Source organism: Miscanthus floridulus, chromosome 7 (genome assembly GCF_019320115.1).
Source record: "Miscanthus floridulus cultivar M001 chromosome 7, ASM1932011v1, whole genome shotgun sequence".
Classification (NCBI taxonomy): Eukaryota; Viridiplantae; Streptophyta; class Magnoliopsida; order Poales; family Poaceae; genus Miscanthus; species Miscanthus floridulus.
In genome coordinates this window covers 7,536,550-7,542,549 of record NC_089586.1, presented here as the reverse complement: position 1 = coordinate 7,542,549, position 6,000 = coordinate 7,536,550, and the positions used below count along the sequence as shown (strand labels likewise).

At 46.0% G+C, this 6,000-nt stretch overlaps 1 pseudogene; it reads right to left on the bottom strand.

Moving 5' to 3' along the window:
- Positions 1–1,128: 1,128 nt before the first annotated feature.
- LOC136462452 (uncharacterized) lies at positions 1,129–2,568 on the bottom strand (annotated as a pseudogene).
- Between the last annotated feature and the right edge of the window lie 3,432 nt (positions 2,569–6,000).

The following is a 6,000-nucleotide window of genomic DNA, read 5'->3' as shown; positions in this document are numbered from 1 at the left end:
AAAAAAATTATTGTGTCATGATTTGATTCCGAGGTGATTGGTCTTTATTAGTATTCATTTTTGTGATTGATTGGCTCCTTTGGTGATTGACTCATTCCTCTACACGGCGGTATAACACTCCATCCTTCCCGCGCATTTACATTTCTTAGTGTAGCTAGTTTTGAGGGCAAGCAAGAGTCGTGTCTAAGTTAGTGAGTCTATTTAGTTAGTCTTTGAGACCTCACTAATTTAGTGTAGTGACATAGCTTTGAGTGCTTATAGACAATAGCAACTAGAATTATGGTAGGTGGCTTGCATTCTTAGTAGGCTAGCGCAACATTCGCTTCGCCTCATATTTGTCTACCCGCTTTGCGTAGTGTTGTTGTAAAAAATTTTATAGGCTATTCATCCCCTATAGCCATTAGGACTTTTCACACACCCCCAAAGCATAGTAGATTCATTTAATACCTATATAAATATTTGAATTTATAGCACAAAAAATACCAATTTTCAGTCATTTTTATTAAAATATTTTGATTTTGGTTATAAATAGTGTAAAAAATTTTAAAAAGTTGTTGGAACATATAATTATGTATATTTTATCACACTAAAAATTACGATCATATTTGTCCGGCCCCTTAATCAAAATCGCTGGTTCCACCACTGTCTAGGCATAGTATGTATCTAAATGTTAGATATAGTAATAAAGTTATGTATTAAAAAATTCAAAATATCTGACGTTTGGATCCTTTCACTTTGAAGGAAATGGAATCTATTTAATAGACTAGACTATTTGGTTTGGAATTTAACGTTCCACAACTTTTCAAAATTCACATATAAGCCTATCTCCAATTTATAGGTTGAGAGATAGAAATTGATTCTATAGATCACCATGTTATATATATTTTTATTTTACAACTTATAATACACTTTTAACTCGTTCCCCTACAATAGAAATGCAACATATAAGTATCTCTCTCGTATAGTCAACAGTAATATATAAATATATTTCATGTACAACGATATTAGCTTAATTAATCTGTTAAAATATGATTATTAAAATAAATTCAATTTCAATGATCCAAACGGCCGTATAGTTTGAAATGGAGGCACTACATGCGAAGAAATTATAAAGCTGGATAGACCCAGCATACAATTGTTTGTGCGTAACACAGCAGTTTTAGTTATGTTAGCCAGGGCCAACTTTGGGGATGTCGTAGTGCTCGCTGAGGTTTGCCAGGTACTGGTTGAAGTCCTGGATGCGGTCCCTGTGCGACTTGTTGGCAACTTTGGCCATCTTCTGCATGTCAATCTTCTGCTTCAGTTCCATGTAGCGTCGCTCCGCTGGTGTGAGATGGTCATAGTCAGGGTGTGGATTCCCTTATTCATCTCCCATCTTGTCAGCTTCAACCAGCTCATTGTTGGGATCAGTTGGTAAGTCAGAGTTTCCCCCTGAAGAATAACCGTTGGATTAGATATGTAGTGAGTGTAACCAGCTGAAAATGTTTTTATATTCATGAAGTCCAGTTACACAAAGAAAAACAGGTGAGACGATGTATAAAATGAAACAAGTTGGAAAAATGAACCAAGCACCGCATGGACAGCTACCTATTTACCAACGAAGGCCCTGTTCGCTGGGGGAGTTTGGAGGAAACTGAATGAATCTGGAGGAATTTGTGAAAGAGTGAACAGTGCTTTTCATCCACGCAGAGTAAAATCTGGCTGGTTTTTCAACCAGCCAAACGAGCCCGAAGTGAGAAATTTCTCTCAACAGGTTAGGGTGTCAGCAAAATCACTATGACACACAACTCTGAAGATTATTTTAGTAAAGACTGATCCACCTATAACATGAGAAAATTGTCAAATCCTATCCTGTCATAACACTAAACCAATTCAAGTCTCTAAACAAATACATTGTCATTGCAGGAGCAATCAACAACTGAGTGACTGAGAAGGTTACAGGACCTGGGTTCTTGTTTGTTCTGCAAACAGTTCACATAGCCACTAATAACACTTATCAGCACAAACTTAATAACAAATTCCTCAGTAATGCCTCCAAGATCCTTTATCAAAACATGAATACAAAAAAGAAACATATATGCAGCGGCCACATAAAACTACAAACCGGTGTATCCAAATACAGATTAGATGAGCATCAAGAATATAAAGAGAAAGAAATGCGGCAAAAAAAATTTTTGTTAGAAGCATTAGTAATGCACTTCCTATTTGTGACGGCATGGACAAATAACAAACAGAAGGCACCTAAACAGAGGTAATTATGTAACAAAAAAACTAATTGGTTATTCAGTGCACACAACCAAGCAGTTGATGGGTACCACCTCTAACAAACATAGTAATGCTTATCAACACATCCAATTGTGCAGAAATTGAACAGCAGATGCTTAAGTCTAAAATTGGCCAGTGTAATAATGAGAAAAAAAACTTTCTGGAGCTCATTGTGCTCAATCTGAGACGACTCCTCAAGTTGATGCTTCTTCTTTTTCTTTTTCTTGACTCCACCTTCCTTCACGTCCAGCGCTTTACCCTTCAGCTTCAGCCTCCCCCAACAACGTTCTGGTATTCCGACATCTCCTAACAAAGAGATCCAACAAAGTTAGCTCAACAAAGCCAAGCAACATGTCCAACTGATAATTTTTTTAAAAAAAATATAGAACTTAATAGGCATAATACATGTATGTATAAATTTGACCGGATCTGAATACAAATAGTTTAAGTTAGGGTTTGAGTGCTCACTTTCGAACTGAGGGGCAGACCCAGTAAAGGACATGGGTGCACACGTGTACACCCTTTTTGATAGAAAAAAGAAACAAAAAAAAAGTTTGTAGGCATAAAACATGTATACTACTCTTGTAATTGGATTAGATCATGGATGGGTGCATCAACATCAGACACTTCAGATCATACGACCTCCTCATTTTGCTTCTTGATATACAACTTCATAACTCTTAATTAAGAAATAATCTAAATTTGTACCTTCAGGCAGAAAAGAAACTGAACATAACCCAGAATCATTTAGATAAGGCGACATATGTAAAGGAAGCAATGAGAGAACTTTGAAGACCATGAATGTATGTGTCGGGTTTATAAACCCGGGGTCCCTCACGGACCGGCTTCCCAACAAAGGCTCGGCCCAGCAGGCAACATTGCAAACAAACACACAACTCATGGGCCGGCCCAAGTACCTAAAACGGTAGGCCAGAAAGGGCGATCCAATCACCGACCGACCGGAAGGTCTGGCCAAGGAGGAACAGTGCTCATATCCGACTCTGGCCCACCTCTCCTACCGGAGTGCTCGTTTCGATCTCTAGCCCACCTCCGGACGGCCTCTCCGACCGGAAGGCCTGGCCAAAGCACCGCCTCCGACTACGACCCGCGTCTCTGACTAGGGATGCGTCGAACCCCTGCTCACCGCTCTTCTCCGACTGACGTGATCAGCGCCGACTAGGACCAACCGACCAGGGACACCCGCTCGGTAAGGACCAGGAAACGGACGAAGAAAGTAAGGTAGGGCGCATAAGGGTCAAACCGCAATACAAGGGACCGTACCTTGCGCACCTGACAGGCAGTACCCTGCAACCCTCCTAGCACAACAGAACTCAAATAGTATTGTAGGCGCCGATATTTCCCCTATAGTATTGTGGGCGCCATTAACTCCCATACGGTAAGGCTCCCCCACATGCCTCTGGGCATCGACAGTGTTGTGTACGCCGGCATTTAACGTACCGGGCAAATATGGTAAAACCCCTTGCATGCCTCCAGGAATCAACAGTGTGGCAGGCGCCGACGTCTGCCATACCCAAAGAGGACAACACAACCTCCCACGTGCATCTGACATTCAATAGTATTGTGGGCGCCTACCATTGCCCTGTACCCACCGGTATGGGCAACAAGGCATAGTAGCATACGTACTCTCTCTCTCTCACTTATAAAGCCATCCCCTTCATCTATAAAAGGGGATGTGCTCTCTCCCAACAAACGCAAGTTAATTCAGATTCATCGAATCGACCAAGTTCGCTAGTACACAACAGCAGAACCACCAGGTTCAAACCACAAGCACACGCTCGAACACTTAGCTCATAGTGGGGCTCCCGTCACTCTCGGCCCTTCCGACCGGACCTCTTGTACCCCCCATCTTTCTCCTTCTCATTTGTAACCTCACTGCAAACTTCGAGCATCTAGGCTCAGGAATAAAGTCATCGACCGACTCAAACTAGACGTAGGGCACGTTGCCTAAACCAGTATAAACCCTGTGTTATTGAGTGCTAGGCCACCTCTGATCACAACGTACAGCAAAACTACAAATATTTACTTGTTGGTCACTTTCTGCACCGACAGTTGGCGCCATCCGTGGGGAAGACGTTGTACGTTCAATACTTTTTGGTCATCGGATGACCCACTTTTTCGCCACCTTCGCCATGGTGGGCTCAAGCGATGCTACTCGCTTCGGCTCGCTGGAGTTTCCCGCACTCCCACCTGTTGGGATGTGGGTTCCACCCGTCTTCAAGCCATCCCAGGCCTTCCTCTTCAGAAGCCTGGACTTCGTCGCCGACCGGCTCGGCATGCTACACCTCCGTGAGGAGGCACTCGTTCTGGCACCCGTCAGAGGGGCGCCCTCCATCGGCTTTGGGACGCACGACGACTTCAACGATGAGGCATCTACGCTTCATTCCGAGCAAACTCTCTGCTCAAACCCCGCTGTGAGTAATGTACATACTGATATTTACTTGCTATTCTCTATCTTCCGCCGATTATCCAGAGGGACCCCATTGTCTCCGCTGCAACCGCCATACAACCGATTCCCCTACGGCCTCGTGTCTCCCACGGACGCGTACGACCAGGGGCTCCAAAGGATGCCGGCGCCACCCCCTCTCACGTTTGAATTCATGGGGATGGCGAGCTATGCTCCCACCTATTTCCTCGACCTCATGGATGACGATGTTGAGAGTGACGGCTCCAGCATTGGCGACGTGGCGTCTAGCCACCGTCCATCCTAGGAGTGCACTATGGTGGACGCTCTGGAATAGCCACCGGTGGTAATAGAGTCCTTGCAGACTCACACCCCTTCGAACCCTCGTGTGGAGACCCCCGTGCTCACATGGTAGTGCAGCGAGGAGCTACGACAACAGTGGTTGAACCAGCTGCCGACTACGCCAGCACGCTCGGCGCACCACACTGTGCCCCATGCGCATAAACCGGCGAACAACACCTGGGGTCATGCCCATCGAGTCCAGCGCAATACCATGAATGGGGGGAACGATCCCCCATAGTTTGCTCAGGCCACCCATCATCGAGCCGTCCCAGGCCTTCATCTTCAGAAGCCTAGACTTCATTGTTGACCGGCTCGGCATGCTACACCTCCGCGAGGCACTCATTCTGACGCCCGTCGGAGGGGCGCCCTCCATCGGCTCTGGGACGCACGACGACTTCAATGACGAGGCATCTGCGCTTCATTCCAAGCAAACTCTTTGCTCAAACCCCACTATGAGTAATGTACATACTAATATTTACTTGCTATTCTCTATCTTCCGTCGATTATCCGGAGGGACCCCGGTGTCTCCACCGCGACCGTCATACGACTAGTTCCCCTATGGCCTCACATTTCCTGCGGATGCATACGCCCGGGGGCTCTGAAGGATGCCGATGCCGCCCCCTCTCACGTCCGAATTTGTGGGGATGGCGAGCTTTGCTCTCACCTCTTTCCTCGACCTCATGGATGACGATGTTGAGAGTGATGGTTCCAGCATCGGCAACATGGCGCCTAGCCACCGTTCGTCCTGAGAGTGCGCTATGGCGGATGCTCCAGGATAGCCACCGATGGTAACGGAGTCCTTGTAGACTCACACCCCTCCGAACCCTCGTGTGGAGACCCCCGTGCTCACACGGGAGCATGGCAAGGAGCTACGACAACAACGCTTGAACTAGCCGCCGAATGCGCCACGCGCTCAGCGCACCACACTATGCCCTGTGCACATAAACTGGTGAACGATGCCCGGGGTCGCG